Source organism: Siphateles boraxobius, unplaced genomic scaffold (genome assembly GCF_051911475.1).
Source record: "Siphateles boraxobius isolate OS27281-9 unplaced genomic scaffold, OSU_SipBor_1 16, whole genome shotgun sequence".
NCBI classification, from domain to species: domain Eukaryota; kingdom Metazoa; phylum Chordata; class Actinopteri; order Cypriniformes; family Leuciscidae; genus Siphateles; species Siphateles boraxobius.
In genome coordinates, this window is record NW_027508766.1 from 9,645,784 (window position 1) to 9,663,551 (window position 17,768).

Here is a 17,768-nt window from a genome sequence, read left to right on the forward strand (position 1 = left end):
GCAGACCGGTCTTTGGCCAGTGGTCAGACCAGGAGAAATGTTTTCACATAAACTGTCTAGAGATGATAGCGGTCGAGAACGCGCTGAAGAGCTTCCTCCCGTTCATACAGGACCAGCATGTTCTTGTCCGCTCGGATAACATGTCTGTGGTATCCTATGTAAACTGTCAGGGTGGTGTCAGATCCAGAAATCTCTGCAATCTGACGGAACGCCTCCTTATTTGTGACCCGTCACAGAAACCAGGGACACAAGTCGGCAGCACAACTTTCGAGCAAAATGAGAAAGAAGAGTTTTTTTTCAAAATTGGTGATTTTCAATTTTTTGGAGAATCTGTTAATTGAAATCACGAAGAAGCCTCTCCATGTTTGAGATAGCAGTATTGGTATATTTAAAAGCTAACATTTTGAGGTTGAAATCGGCTTGTTTTCGAAGATTCTAGCATGCAGTAGGGGCGTGGCGTGTCATTGTCTGTGTGTACTTCCATACTGAATAACCCGGCGCTTTTGCCCCCGCCCTCCAAGTCAACCACATGGCTACTTATTATGCTGTGCTCTGGCCAGCTCTCTCTGATATCAAAATTCAATGAAGATGGATGCCGCAAAGATTGTCGCAGACGAGATGAACCGTCTGGCAGTTACACCGAAAATGTTTTCGCCGCACTTCGTGGGCTCGGGAAACTGAACCGGAGGTATGGGCGCAGCGCGCTCGCCCTCAGTGCTTCAATACGGCGGCTCGGCTCGCTGACAGCGGTGGCTGGCTGTTTCATATGTGACGGAGAATCGAAATAGAGGATGCAGTTAAGACCTTTGCTGCTGCGATGAAGGCCTGCCGTGCGTGTTTCTGAAATGTAAGTTAAGCTTCATTTGCTCTTTAGTCGTTATTTAAGATGCTGAACCTGCTGATGATATAATGTGCTTGCGGACATTTCATTTGTGTGTGTATACGCACATAAGAAAGTGGTGTAAAGAGATTTGCAACAGTAATTTGAGGAGGTGAAATGTGATTATTTGGAAAATTGCAGAAATGACTGCTTAAAGAAAAATGCCAGCAGGCATTTGCCTCCTACATAAACTTTAATATTGTTGACATTTTGGGCACACGAGCGTTGCGTACTATTTGCGCTATATGTAGGCCTATGGCTTATTGGCCTTTGTTTGTTGTTGTTGGTTTTGCGTTATATGTATATGGCATATTGGTCTTTGTGTGTTGTTGCTGGTTTTGCGTTATACTGTATGTATATGGCATATTGGCCTTTGTGTGTTGTTGCTGGTTTTGCGTTATATGCAGGCTATATGGCATATTGGTATTTGTGTGTTGTTGCTGGTTTTGCGTTATATGTATATGGCATATTGGTCTTTATGTGTTGTTGCTGGTTTCGCGTTATATGCAGGCTATATGGCATTATTGGTCTTTGTGTGTTGTTGCTGGTACGTTGCAAATAGAGGGGCAGCACAATTGTTTTTCGCCTAGTGCGGCAGAAGTGCACTCATTCAAAGTGTAAAAAAAGCTGTAAAGCACATGGAGGAGCTTTACAGGGGGTATGGCTTATCTAAATGAGATGTAAATGAGCCCTATTGTCACCCCCAGCAGCAGAGACAGGTGAGAACTGCACAATCTTTTAGAGCTCGTTTTCTCCTCTTTGAGCTTTTTTAAGTGCCTACTTTAAAATGGCCACAACTTCTCCAAATATTATCAGATTTCCACATGTTACACATCGTTGGAAAGCTTGGATATTACACTCTCAGAATCTATGAATAACTCAAAATGCCCCAGAACCGACTTGTGTCCCTAGTTTCCGTGACTGGTCACATTTGGTCTAAGATGCACCTGCGCTCGCTGAGGGCGGCGCATGTGCCTGGCCACTTGAACTACGGCCCAGACAAACTGTCCAGGGACAATGTTCCCCCAGGGGAATGGTCCCTGCACCCGCAAACGGTCCAGAAACTGTGGCGCCTATTCGGCAGAGCGGAAGTCGACCTATTTGCGTCAAAAGACAACGCTCAATGCCCGACGTTCTTCTCGAAGGACGAGGACCGCTGGCCCAGGTTTGGCCCAGCCTCCCGCTATATGCTTTCCCTCCGGTCTCTCTGTTGCCACAGGTGATCAAGAGAATAAGGGAAACGCGCCACTCAGTGCTCCTCATAGCCCCGCGTTGGGAGAATCAGATTTGGTTCCCGGAACTAGCACGGCTGTCACATACAGCTCCGTGGCCGATTCCGGTGAGGGCAGATCTCCTCTCTCAAGCTCGCAGCATGATCACGCAGTCTAGAGCCCCTTCCACGAGAAGGCTCTACGCGTCTAAATGGTCTGTGTTCTCTGGATGGTGCACCATCAGAGGTCTGGACCCGCGGACATGCGGGGTGGCACATCTGCTCACCTTCCTACAAGAGCTGCTGGATAAGGGAAGATCCCCATCCACGCTCAAAGTATACCTGGCGGCCGTGGCAGCGTTCGCAGAATCGACGCACGGCCAGTCACTGGGAAGACACGAGTTGGTCATCCGCTTCCTTAGAGGAGCTAGAAGGATGAATCCGCCGCGCCCCCCGTCGGTTCCCATGTGGGATCTTTCGTTGGTCCTTGAGGCCCTGTAAGCTTTTCCATTTGAACCACTAGACTTCGCTTCAGTCGACGAAAAAACAGAGAATTCAGCCTACAGCCCCTACTTTTATACGCTAAGCCACGCCCATTCTGGCGGGCTGTGACGCTATGAAGGCGCGGGCGCCCTTCTTTGGGCGTGACGTCATTCTGGGCTCACTGGTAGGCTGCAGCAGTTGCCGCAGGGCAGCCAATGAGCACGCGAGATGGCCTGCTCTAGGTCTGCTAGCTGCTGCACTGCGTTGACAAGGAATACAAAATTAAGGATAATTTTTTGGCTTCAGTATCTCGAGAAGATGAATCTTTCCCGTAGCGTAAGCTAAACTTACACAATACTCGTTCCCTCTCTAGAGAGAACCGAGGTTACGTTAGTAACCGAGTATCGTTATCACTTTTTGAACAGTGATTTGCATTACTGATTGTGAATTAAATATAGCTGCTCTGGCTGAGGTGGATTTATGTATATGTATATTATTTAATGAACATTTTAGTGTATTAGATTTTCTATATAATCTTTCTGCTCCTGGAGGCCCACTGTCCAGCAATATGTAGCTCCTCCAACTAGATCCAAAACACCTGCCTGAAAGTTCTAGATCTTGAAGACCTTGATTAGCAGGATCAGGTGTGTTTAAAGGGGTCATATAATGCCATTTTTGTACAAGTTAATATGAATCTTAAGGGTCTAAAAGAAAACTTTGTAATATACTTTTATTAAAAATAGTATTATAAGAAAACACAAATTGGTTACACTTTATTTCGATAGTCACTTTTTAGACATTCTACTAATTATAAGTAACTTTTCAACTACATGTCAACTACTAATACTCTAATGACAGTTAGTTGACATGTAGCTGCAAAGTTACTTATAGTTAGTAGAATGTCTAAAGTGGACTATCGAAATAAAGTGTTACCCACATATTTTACCTGGTCAAAAACAGCTCTGTTTTCAGCACGCCGTTTCAGTGCATATGCCTTTAAATGATAATGAGCTTTGCTTACTCCGCCCCTCTGTTCTGTGGGGCGTTTTAGTTTTGACACAACTGCATGTGGAGTGTTGCCTTGACAACAGGTCAGGGTATATTTTGGAACAATATACACATCTGTGCAACCATACCAATTTGAATTGGAGTCGGACCCAGAACAAGACGGCCCCGAAGAAGTTCGACAATTAAGGCTCGAACAGGACATTTCTGAATGGTTGGTTAACGTAATGTCACGTAATGTATACATGCGTACACACTTTTTAATAACACATTAACCATAACGCGTTGTTCATTATAAATGTGGGATTATGAATTATATTGAGAACGTCGAAATGTTACATAGAAAACATGCCGTAATATACCCTGAGTGTAAACATTAGCCGCATTCATCGTGAAGCGTGCAAGCGATTTGCAAAGATTAATATTTAAAGGTTAATAAAAAGTTACACTCACTTCTTCTGGAGGTGCAGCAGGAACACGAATAGTTGGTACAGATTCTTTTATCAGGACCAGCTTCTTAGCAAAACCAGATTTACACTGACCCTAATTTAGAAAGCAGTCTGGTGAGAAATTATTAGCGCAAACATAAAAGCATTTACGTACACTGTTAGACTTTTCAAGGGTTCTTTACAGTAACTTACTGGCAACACTGTTGCTGAAACGTGGAGTCAGAGGCGTACAGGCAGCAAACGATAATACACAGAGTCCAGGGAACGGGCAAAGATCAGGGAGCCAGGGAAATCACAGATACTTGGAAATGCTCAGGAATGCTTGTAAATGTCTGTGTGGCAAAACAAGACTTCGCAAAGACAATGGGGAGAAAGGGCTTGATAAAGGAGACTGAGTGTGCACAGGTGACCGTGATGAGGATGAGGCAGGGCTGGATAGTGATCAGATGGTGATGGGAAGTGCAGTCCTAATATGCAGGGGAGAACGATCTGGTGACACCAGCAGGAGGTGTCATAGAGCGCTCTGTGACAGAGTCCCCTCCCTGCGAGCGGCTCTGAAAGGATGGCCAGTACGGCGACGGGGTCTCCCTCGGGACCTTGGGGCAAGGCGATCTGGATGATCCTGATGAAAGATAACCAGAAACGCGGGGTCCAGAATATCTTGGGACCTGACCCAGGAGCTTTCCTCAGGGCCGTACCCCTCCCAGTCGATGAGGTATTGGAGAACCCCGCCTCGAATCCTAGAATCCAGTACCTCTCGCACCCGATACACCTGCTCGCCGCCGACATCAATGGGGAGAGCTCGTCCAGAAGCGACCTCCTCCTGGTCCTCTTCTATCCTGGGTGCAGCTGCGGGTCTGAGAAGGGAAACATGAAAGGTAGGTGAGATACGATATGTGGACGGGAGTGCAAGACGGTATGACACGGGAGTGATCTGACGTTGGATCTGGAAGGGGCCAATGAACCGGGGGGATAACTTATTGCATGGGAGTCTGAGGCTAAGATCACGAGTGGGGTCTTGATTGAGACGTTCGACCTGTCCGTTGGCCTGAGGGTGGTACCCGGAAGTGAGGCTGACATTGATGTTAAGTTTGGAACAGAACTCTCTCCAGACTCGGGAGGTGAATTGAGGACCACGATCAGAGACAATGTCCTCGGGAAGACCATATAGACGGAGCACATGCAGCAGAAGAGCCTCGGCTGTCTGCAGGGCAGTGGGAAGACCAGCCATGGGGATGAAGCGACAAGCCTTGGAGAAGCGGTCTACCACGGCGAGAATGGCAGTGTGTCCCTGGGAAGGAGGCAGATCGGTGACGAAATCCAAGGCTACATGAGATCATGGGCGTCGGGGGATAGGCAAAGGCTAAAGGAGACCGGCTGGTTTTAGATGAGAAGATTTAACGGTATTGCAAATGGTGCATTGATGGATGAACTTGATTACATCAGACTGTAGCAAGGCCCTCCAGAAACAGTTTGTGACTAACTGAATGGTAGCATAAATCCCAGGATGACCAGCGCAGGGTGTGCAATGAACTCATTGGAGAACTCGTGTGCGGAGCTCGGAGGGCACGAAGAGTCGGTCAGCTGGGCACTCAGGAGGAGCAGGATGATCTCCCAGAGAGGCTGTGATCTCTGACATGATATCCCACATGACAGGTGCCACGATGAGAGTGGATGGAGGAATAGACTCAGGCTGAATGTGCTATGTGGTGCTGTCGAATTGGCGAGAGAGGGCATCAGCTTTTCCATTCTTGGACCCTGGGCGATAAGTGATCTTGAAATTAAATCTTGAGAAGAACAAAGACCACCTGGATTGACGGGCATTTAAGCATTTGGCTGACCTGATGTACTCGAGGTTGCGATGGTCAGTAAGGGCTGTAAAAGGCTGACGACCTCCCTCCAGCCAGTGTCTCCACTCCTCAAAGGCAGCTTTCATGGCCAGAAGTTCTCTATCACTGACGTCATAATTGCGCTCAGCTGGATTGAGTTTGCGTGAATGGAAGGCACAGGGAAACATTTTGGCTGGATTACCGTGACGTTGGGATAATATAGCGCCGATACCAGTATTAGAAGCGTCCACTTCCACAATTAACTCCCGCTCGGGGTCCGGATGATGGAGGATGGCAGCTGAAGTGAACTTCTCCTTCAGATGTTCGAACGCCGAAGTGCACTCAGGAGACCACTTGAAACGTGTCCCCCCTCCTTGAAGGAGAGATGTGAGAGGAACCACCGTGATGCTGAAGTTCCGAATGAATCTTTGATAAAAGTTAGCGAAGCCCAGGAACCGCTGTAACTCCTTCACGGTGGTGGGTCGAGGCAAGTCCACAACGGCTTTAACTTTGCTGTCGTCCATGATGACTCCCTCAGCACTGATGACATAGCCCAGAAATGCGATACGGGTCTGGTGAAACTCACACTTCTGGACCGTGGCGTACAGCTGGTTATCAATAAGACGTTGGAGGACAGCTCGCACATCCCGGACGTGCGCTCCGAGGGTGTCTGAGTAGATGAGAATATCGGCGATGTAAACTATGACTCTCTGGTTCAACATGTCTCGAAAAATCTTGTTTACAAAGGCTTGGAAAACTGAGGGACTGTTGGAAAGCCCGAACGGCATGACCCGGGACTCGTAGCGGCCGGTGGTCGTGGAGAAAGCCGTCTTCCACTCATCGCCCCTCCGAATCCGAATGAGATTGTAAGCATTACGTAAATCCTACTTGGTGAAATATTTGGCGGTGCGAAGCATCTCCAGAGTGGCCGGGACCAACGGCAGAGGGTAACGATATTTCACTGTGATATCATTGAGACTACGATAGTCTATACATGGGCGGAGACCTCCATCCTTCTTTTTGACAAAGAAAAAGCCAGCAGAAGCGGGGGATGTAGAAGTTATAAAGCCCTTGGCGAGTTGTTCCTCAATTTATGGCCTCATAGCATCAGTCTCAGGCTGAGATAAAAGATACACTCTTCCGCGAGATGGTACGGCTCCGGGCAGAAGTTCAATAGCGCAATCTCCAGCTCGGTGCGGTGGTAACTGAGAAGCCTCTCTTTCACTAAAAGCCTGAGCGAGATCATGGTAAATGGCAGGTACCCCTTGAAGATCTGGATTCACAGTGCTGCTGGGCCCAGTCTCTGGGCCAGGAACAATGGGTCGACAGCGTGAGTGACCACTGGATAATCTTCCTCTCGGACCATGAGGGTTGTGCTTCTCCAGCCAGGGAAATCCTAGAATTACAGGATGTAGTGGAGAGTTGATAGTGAACAGTTGAAGGGATTCTGAATGGTGGATACCAATTTTGAGGGTTAGTTGTTAAGTGGTGTATTGAACCTGACCAGACCCTAGGGGTCGCCCATCTAGCGCTGCCACTGCCACACGGGATTCACATGGAATTAGAGAAATATGATGGGCTTTAGCAAAGACTAGATCAATAAAGTTTCCAGCTGCTCCAGAGTCAATTAAGGCTTTAATCTCTAAAATCTCCTTTGAGGTGGACAGAGAAATTTCTAGGTAAAGAGAATTAGAATTAGAATTGGAAATACTGGGACTCACCGCATCAGGATCTCGGAGTGTGGGTCTCACGGGACAAAACGCCCTCAGGTGGCCTGCTTGAGCACAGTAAAGGCAGAGGTTGTTGCACTTTCTTCTCTCTCTCTCTTGTCAATAGAAAGGCGCGTGAAACCGACTTGCATGGGTTCTGCTTCGGTGTTGGCGCAGGGATACTCGACGTAACGGGGCTTGAGCGGTGTGCGACGAGCGCGCATAAGATTATCCAGACGAATGGCGAGATCCATGAGTTGACTAAGAGATTTACCATCATCCCGACATGCCAGCACTCCCTGAAGATCCGTGTTGAGACCCTTACGGTAGAGAAGCTTTAATGGGTCATCCCTCCAGCCCGTTTGCGCAGCGAGAGTACGAAATGAAAGCGTGAAGTCCGCAGCGGATGAATTTCCTTGACGTACTGATAAAAGTTGCTCACCGGGATCCTTTCCTCCAGAACGAGGAAATTGTCGTATGAAAGTGCAGAAAGCTGACCTCCAGTTCAAAGCGTGGTCACCCATTCCAGTGCCCGTCCAGTGAGCAGTGAGCAGATAAAGGAGCCTTTATCTGCTCCGTCATCTGACCGTCTGACCGTCATCCGTGGTGAAGAACTGGGGCTGTTGATTGATATACAAATTGCACTGCAAAAGAAAACTTTTACAAGCAGCAGGTGAGCCATCAAATCTTTCGGGAAGGGATAGACGTAGATTGTTAAGTGTGTTACTCATGCTGGGTAGCGGTGAAACAGGTGGAACGGAAGCTTGGGCTTGATTGGTGGCCATGGTTTGTGAAGACAATGATCGCACAGATCTCACTAAGTCCTCAGTGAGAGAAGTTAACTTTACCAGTTGCTGTTGATGGGTAGCCAGAACTGAAGCTTGAGTTGAAACCTCGGTAGTGAGACGATGCAATGCTGCTGGTTCCTGTTGTGGCGAAGTATTCTGTAACGTGGAGTCAGAGGCTTTCAGATCCATTTGCAGCACTTTATTTAAACACACAAGAAGAAAGAGATGAGCAGACATAAATCTCAGGCGGACAAGGAATCAAAGGGACAATCCAGAACTCGTAGTCGTTAATAGGCAGAGGTCGAGGCAGGCAGCAAACGATACTAGACAGAGTCCAGGGAACGGGAAAAGATCAGGGAGCCAGGGAAATCACAGATACTTGGAAATGCTCAGGAATGCTTGGAAATGTCTGCGTGGCAAAACAAGACTTCGCAAAGACAATGGGGAGAAGGGGCCTGATAAAGGAGACTCAATGTGCACAGGTGACAGTGATGAGGATGAGGCAGGGCTGGATAGTGATCAGATGGTGATGGGAAGTGCAGTCCTAATATGCAGGGGAGAGTGATCTGGTGACACCAGCAGGAGGTGTCGTAGAACGCTCGGTGACAGTTGCCAGTGGGTTACTGTAATTAAGATTTACAGTACCATAACCGTATTTCAGTTTTACAGTAACTACATGGTACTGTAATTGTGTAATACAGTGCATTACTGTAAAAATCAAGCTAATCAGTACGCTACTGTAATTACTTTTATTTGTACTAAATATAAATGAGATTTCATAATTTTGATATAGAATTTATTTTTATTTTTATCCTACATAAGTACTACTGACATTCAAATCAAAATACAACAAAATACCATTTTTCATATTATTTAAAACATTTCATATACATCACAAAATAAACAGTCTGCCAATGCTGGAAATTATGTTTTACATTTTTACACATTAATGGGTGAGTTTAGGGTTTTGTGTTCATTTTAACAAAGTAAATATGTCAGAAAGGTTAGCAAAAAGATGTGTAAACATGTTAAATTAACACATTATGTGCCGTCCATTACTGCACACATTGTTTAAAAAAGTACATAAAATCCTAAACAAAACAGACACCTCTGCCTTTTGTTTTCCCAGTGGCTGTCGAATCGCGGTCCACTCTAAAGAGCTGATAGCCGGGCAGGTTCACCGCGGTGTCAGGAATATTGGAGTGAAGCCAGGGTTCTGTAAAGCAAAACGCAGCAATATGGGAATAGCCCTTGTCCGTCTCCAACCAAAGTTTGAGCTCATCCAGCTTGTTGCTGAGTGATCTCACGTTAGCCAGTACTAGTCCAGGTAAAGGTGCACGGAACCCTTTCTTCTCCAAGCGGCGACGGCAGCCGGCTCGATTACCCCTCGATTAGCCTCCATGGACGAGCTCTCGAGTGTTTGTATGGGCTACAATTCAAGGAGTTTCTGAGGATATCCGAATGAAAACCCTGCAAATCAGGGTGGCAACTAAGGGATGAAGTTGCACTGATGTATAGTAGTTCATCACGAGTGTAAGTAATTTTCATAATGACACAGCACGATAGACAAACACATGGACAAACTTTCCTCCTGCACGAGATCACCACGACCGCCAACTAAGCGCCGCCCCCGACACAGCGCAGCAGCTTTTAGCTGATCATATCACAGAAGTAGAGAATAAGTTCCCTAACTCCACTGTATTTGTCTTAGGTGATTTCAACCACACTGATCTGAGATCTGAACTTACGAAATACCATCAGTTGGTGCGCTGTGCCACCAGGGGAGAACAGACTCTAGATCATTGCTATTCTTCCATCAAAGAGGCATAACGTGCTTGTGCGTGTGTGCCACTAGGCAATGGCGATCATGCTGTGATTAAACTCATCCCCACATACCGGTCTCTACTCAACTTCCCTCTACTCTTCTGTAAAAACCATCAAATATGCGGACGACACCACCATAATAGGCCTCATCTCCAACAATGATGAGTCAGCCTACCGCAGAGAGGTCAGTCTCCTGGAGTCCTGGTGTGCAATCAGTAACTTGGAGCTTAACATCAATAAAACAGTGGAGATGATAGTGGACTTCCGCAAAAAGCCCCCGATTCATCCTCCTCTGGTCATTAACAACTCATCTGTGACTGTGGTAGAGCACTTTAAGTTCCTGGGCACAACCATCACTAACACACTCAAATGGGACAATAACATCTCCCAACTAGTGAAGAAAGGCCAGCAGCTCCTGTTCTTCCTCCGCTCCCAGAAAGGTTTACTGCTCAGTCCCCCCACTATGGTGCAACTCTACAGAGCGGTCATTGAGAGTGTGCTAACATCCTCCCTCACGGTCTGGTTTGCCTCTGCGTCAGCCAATGCAAAAGCCAGGCTACAAAAAGTCGTCCGGGCAGCAGAGCGAATCATCGGCTGCCCCCTGCCCTCCATCATGGACCTGCACAGTTCCTTGCTAGACGTCACTGGTGCAAATTGGCGCTTTGTTGCAGTTGCCTTTTTTAACACATACAAAATTGCAGTATATATCAAATTCCATTAAAAAAATATATATATAATATTTTATAGTTTGCAAATTAATGCTAAAACTAGAAAGGTGGCCGCTGGCCATAAAACTGTAACGGAGCAGCTTCCCGCACCACCTGCTCTTCACCACCGGAGGGAACAGTCTCCGGAATATTAAATTTACCCATCAAACTCCAATTCCCATCATGCCTCATACCTGGGACTGATTGCACTCACGCCTGCACCTCATTCACACACACTCATATAAGCCTCATTCACACACTCATTCAGTGCGAAGTCTTGATCTGTCCCGGCCATCATTTCTGAGCGTTATTTCCCTGAGTTTGATTCCTGTGTTTGATCTTGGATTGTTTATCGTTGCTGACCCTTCTCTGCCTGCCCTGACCCCGGACTGTTTACTGGACTCTGATTCTCTCTGCCTGCCTCGACCCTTTGCCTGCTTACCTGGTTTGTCTCAGCCTTGCCTTCTCTGTTCTGTTTGCCACTGTTTGACCCTGCCTGTTTTGACTATTCTAATAAATGCTGCAAATGGATTCTCCTGATTCCGTCTCTTCACAACAAAAACTTGTTAGCCAACATACAATGTTATTTTCTCAACAGTAGGCCAACATTAGCTACAACCAAGACAGAATTTCACATTAGTTAATTTAATGTTAATGTAAACTAAGCGTTGCTCCTTGGAGTATTTTAACAATTCTAATCTAACAAAGTCGGTAAAATTAAACTTTAGTGTAGTTTACCGTGGTAAAGTTCGTTACTGCCATGTTGACGAGTATAATGTTAAACTAGGGTGCACAGACCTGTCCACACACATAGAATGTTTTTTTTTACCTTGCTTTCTGGTCTTTCTCTCTCGGTGAAGGGAATTCCGTCTCTTCCCCGGGCCAGTCACGAACGGCGCTGTCCAACAAAAGATATTAGGCTACACTGGTATAGTGATGCGCTGTTATATTTCTGACGTACGGTACTCCGAGTCCAAGCGCTCGCGCTATTTCTGACAAGCGACAAACAGGTTTGCATTTTGCAGTAATGGTCCGGTCGCTTCAGGTTCTCCGATATAGAAAGCCTCTGACTGTTATAACGTAAACATGCGGTGTAAGGCAAAAATTAGGAAATAAAAAGCACGATGGAATGGTGCCAGTCAGAGAGAGTGTTACGTTAAATACAGTAGTATACTGCAAATTTTAAAAATACAGTACAGTAAGTATCTGTATGTGGTGTTTAACGTCACAGAAAATTCCCATGATGCAATGGGAATCACAGTTATTTACTGTAAAGAGAAATAACAGTATAATACTGGGTGATTTAAAGTAAATAACTGTAGAAATTACAGAAAAGTCTCACAGTGTAGATCGTTGGGAATATTCCCTTCAAAAATAAAACTCAGCCACTGCGTCTTCAGCGGTTCGAATTTAGAAACACCAAAATGACTGCTGTGTTCCTTATTACAGCCAAGAACAGAACACCACAATCGCTTAGATGCCATTCTGCTCCAGTGTATCAATAATGGCGGACTATGATGACAGCTCGCTCAGGGCGGGTCTGTGTTGAAACGCTGCTATCAATTATCAATCGTGGGAGGGGCGTCTGATTTAGTGATGTCACAAATTCGAATGGCTCAATTTGAGCAGGGGAAAACATATAAAGAGATTAAAACAAAAACACTGGATAGATTTTTATCATTATATGATGGTTATGTACAGGCACTGCCAACACACATTTCAGTACAATCAACTTGTAAAAGTGCATGTACCATTATATGACCCCTTTAATTAGGGTTGGAGCAAAACTCTGCAGGACAGTGGCCCTCCATGAACTGAGTTTGACGCCCCATAGGACTTTTAAGAGAGTTAGCTATACAGTAGGCCCGTCACTGAATCACAGAGGAGTTGGCAGTAGTATGACACTGAGATTTCTTAATGCTTTGATAGTGTGGTTATTGAACTTTCACAGTTATTGAATTCTTTATTATTCTTGCTTATCCATTTTATAGACCTTATGTAGCCCCACCCCTTATCAGCGCTGCGCTCGTTGTCTTTTGTCCGGTCTGTATTTTCACAGCGATTCTGCATATTTATGAATGAACGGCTCGTTTTAAAATCTTCAAGGTCTACTGACATTTGTTAAGACATCTGCTTTAAACATTACAATCCTCATGATAACTTTCGTTAACTTTACATTAAGTAAATCCACTTCAAAAGTTAACTACTCCTGGACAGCAATGCCATAGAAATATACAGAGTGACTGCAAAAACAGAAGTTCAAAGACAATATTTCTAAAGATGGCTGCGCCCTAATTTCTCTGGCGCATAAGGTATATAGGATTAATGCAAAATGTTGTCACTTGCATCCAAAACAAATTCCCAAAAAGCTGCACTACAGTGAATAACCCTGAATAAAAGTAGCCTATTCATTGCTTAAAAAAAAAAAATCTTACTGACCCCAAACTTTTGAATAGTTGTGTAATTACCAAAAAGTCAATCGTGGATCTCACTACTGATTTCTGTCAGATGCTAAAGGTGAGTTCACGCCATGTCGTAATTACCATTACGATTCTGAACTGTAAAAAGTATTCACATGCTTGTAGAACTTACATGAGATTTATATAAGTTATGTACCGGAGGGACAGAGAGAGAGAGAGAGAGAGAAACTGAGAACTTCTACCACTCTCGTGGTTGACTTTATTTGAAACTATGCAGTAAAGTTAAATGTTTTGAGAAAAAATATTCAGCCTAAACCAAACAAGATGACAACACTTGGCGATCCAGAGCAAAAACTTACAGATGCCTGGATCCTTTCCTGGAGTCTCACTTGTTCATACAGTGCTGGTGTTCAGGATACTACATCACCACATGTAAGTTCACATCTATAGACATGATTATAAACGGCTATGCACACAGCAACTGTGTAAGACCTCAGAGCTCAACAGAGTAGTTTGTCTTTGGAAGGTGAGTTAGTGAAAAGCATGTTGTCTTTGGAGCCAGTGTGAGATAATGGGAAAAGAGAAAAAAAAATTACTGTTTGAGCCCTGGCATGCTTTCATGGAAACTGAGAGGGACTGAGCTGTGGCCTTTGATGATTTTAGTGCAGATGTGACATTAGCAGCAGGAACAGCCTCTGAAAATAGTACAGATCAGTTTAATACTGTCTTTTTTGTATTAAAACACGATGCCTGTGTTCATAAAGTGCCTTTTGTTTCAATTTTAAATATTTTAAATATATTTTATTAATAACTGATTTCATGCAACTAAAAAACTACTTTTAATAACTTGTTATTCTTTGAAAGTTCACTAGAAGGTTGGGGTAATTTAAAATGATTTCCTAATTTATCAAAACAAATGTTGTCTGCATTCATGTCTTGTGTAGATCTGTCTTCCTCAGCCTTTTTGCTGTGTGTATATTTGTCATTATGGGTGTAAGTTGTGGTCAGAGAAAATTTGTAGGGTTTTTTAGGCTACATCAGTTTTCTGTGACTTTACATGTCCTTACATGAACAATTATTTCCAAACTGAGTCCATCTTGCTGTGCTGCCTCAATGAAGTCTAAGATTTACTAAGATCTCAAATCAAGTATGCTAATGTGCTTCTGCAGTCTAACAAATTGCATGTGTGCTTCATGGGCGTATTGTGGGTAATTTACTATAAATGGATGCGCAAATAATAGGTTTGGACACTCAAATTTAAAAGTGCTGTAAAAAATTGCCATGCTAAAAATTTCTTTTTTGATTGACAGATATCACTGAAATAGCTTCTGAATTTCACCCTTGCTGTCACGGTTCATGAATTCATTGTTTTGTGTTTATGTTGTTATGTGAGTGTGGGTGTGTAAGTGGGCATGACTGACCATCATTGCCTGATCAGCGACACAGCTGATCTCACTCAAGACGCCAGCTGCAGTTAATCTCCTCACCTTTAAATACTCATCGTTTTCTCATCTCCTTTGTCAGATCGTTGTTTGAAGTCCTCCGTGCTGTGTGTCTGGTCTTGTTCCTGATCGGCGTTCCACAGTCTTGTTCCTGGTCGTTGTTTCCTGTGGATTATGTTCTGTGTCTGGATCCATCACCACTTTTCACCATCGTACTTCATCTCGTCTGTTCCGTGTTGACCATCAAAGTCCCTGGGCCACCTGCCTTTGTCTGATTCGGGACTTCCATTATTACCTTTAAATAAAAGAGTTTACTTGCTATTGCTTCCTGTCTTCAGTCATGACACTTGCCTCTGTGACAGTCCCTGTCTGTAAACTATAAAATATGAGCACATCAGGCAGCACTCAGATTCTTTATTCAACCAATCAGAAGACTTTAAGGCACTTTCTCCCTGTCAACCATAATGGCTGTTCACAGGCCAGACCATATATAGAAATCCAGAAAGCTGAAAGTGTCTGTCTGTCATGCAAGAACACTACCTTTGCTTTTGACAGCTGACGTTACTGTGTTTATACAAGGTCAGTGTAAAGTTGAGTTCACAGTTTGTGTTTGCTGACATCAAATTGAATGTTTATTTTATTTTGTTTCACTGTGACATTGAGATGATTATAACCTTCTCACAATGTCTCTGTCTGCATGCATGTGTTTGGAGGGTGGGATTTTGGAAAGATGGTCCATGTCTAGTGGTGAAATCTGAAGGAAGTCAGATTAATACCCGCCATTCAGTTGTACTGGTTTCGAAAGGTGTATCCTTTGGAGGTCGTATTTATCGGTCACATACGTCATTGAGGATGTCTCGTTTCAGAAAAGTAACCATTATAAAATTTACTGTTATTCCTTGTGAGGCGGAAATTATTGTAATTTCTTTGTTACTTAGGAAAGTAATGGTTACTTTTCTAAAAATGAGGCAGCTTCCATGATGTCAGCAGCCGACAAGGCACACCCTACGAAAAAGGGTTAATATGCTTATAACAAATAATCACGATCCACGATCTGAATCGCAATCTTCCCAATTCCGAGGTGTATTATCGAGAATATCCAGACTGGAACAAGCCAATGGACTTATCTGTTTGCACAATTTAAAACACTGTATTACGTTAAACAATCAGTTGTCAAAATAGTCATTAAACTAGTGGTCAACCGATATTGTTTTTTTTTTTTTTGATGGCTGATGCGATCATTTGAATAAATAATTAGAAAATTAATTAAAAGATAAATCTCTAAATTAAACAGACTTTAGTTTATAACTTCTTTATTCTGTAAGCATATTAAAGTGTTTTTCCACAAATAAAGAAATCGTTTGAAAAAAAATTAATAAAAAGGAAGTAAACAATTTATCCAACAGGGCACTCTGTAATCTAAGTTTGTGCGTACTGGGAATCAATTCTTTTTTTTAAATAATGACAAGGTAACACTAATTTTACATACAGCACAGTGAAAATTACATAAATATGACATGACTGAATATAGAACAGCATTGTTTGAAATCAGGCGTTCACAATTTGTCGATCAGGCGTCTCCAGTGAAGCTGAACTCTCCTGTCCGCATTCAATTCGCACTGACCGACCGTCATGCATAGAGCAACACGCAATCATGCAGGCTACAAATGCACTCTTCAAAAGATCTGACAGCTGGATTCGACTAAGCCTGCAAGTTTTGTGAAATTAAATGTTTATTAGATATTTACAGATTTGTTTAAATTATATAAATTTGCATTTGCTAAATGCTGACGGTAAATGAGAAAGTATTTTGGCCTGCTGTACATGAGACCCCTACAGTGGTTGCTCAGGACCAGGGGGGCAACCCATTTCGCATGATCAGGGTCACGCGGCGATGCTTATGTGGCCTAGTTATGTGGAAGAATCCCTTGTTCCTATCCCAAGGCCCCGTGCTGGGAGCTCTTTGTCGTCCCAAGATGGAAACGACAGATGCATTCCTCACGGGATGAGAGCAATCCTAGAGGGTCTGTGTAGGGGGCATCATCTTTCCTGGCACATCAACTGTCTGGAAATGATAGCTTTCTTTCTTGCCCTCAAAAATTTCCTCCCAGACCTCAGGAGCCACCATGTGCTCGTCCACTCAGACAACACATCAGTGGTACATAAATCACCAGGGGGTTTGCGCTCACATCCACTCTGCAAAGTGGTGCACCAAATCCTACTGTGATTCCAGGGAAAGTTGCTTTCACTCAGGGCAGCTTACATCCCTGGGTGCCAAAACCAGGGAGCAGACATCCTGTCGAATAGGAGGAATAGAGGAACCCGGGGAATAGAGGCTCCTCTTCGAGGCGGAGCAGGTATGAAGGGTGTTCGGCCAGGCTTGTGTGAATCTGTTTGCGTCTCGTGAGACGTCCCACTGTCCACTCTGGTTCTTCCTCAAGCATTTAGCTCCTCTGGGACTGGATGCTATGGTTCAGACGTGGCCGAGGCTAAATATGTATGCTTTTACCCTGATCGCTCTGCTCCCGGGAGTTCTGGAGAGAGTTCGCCTGGACAAGGTCCATCTCACCTTGATCGCCCCACAGAGATTCCAGTCAGGAGGGACTTCCTGTCCCAGGCAGGGGGCTCAATACTTCACTCCCACCTAGAACTGTGGAAGCTGTTGGCTTGGCCTCTGAGGGGGCCAAGCTCATTGATCCTGGACTCTCAACTGAGGTTGTTGAGACCATCCTTCACTCCAGAGCTCCCTCAACAAGGAAACTGTATGCCCTGAAGTGGAAAGTTTTCACTTTCTGGTGCAGTGGTCGTCAGCTGGACCGAGTTAACTGTTGGTACAGTGCTGGAGTCACTGCAAGAGCAATTCACTGCAGGGTTATCCTTGTCCACTTTAAAGGTCTATGTGGCGGCCATTGCTGCTTACCACATTCCTTTGGGTGGTATGTCTTTAGGGAGAGAACCTTTGGGTAACACGTTTCCTCCGTGGCACTTTGAGGCTGACGCCTGCAGTACGCACTAGGGTACC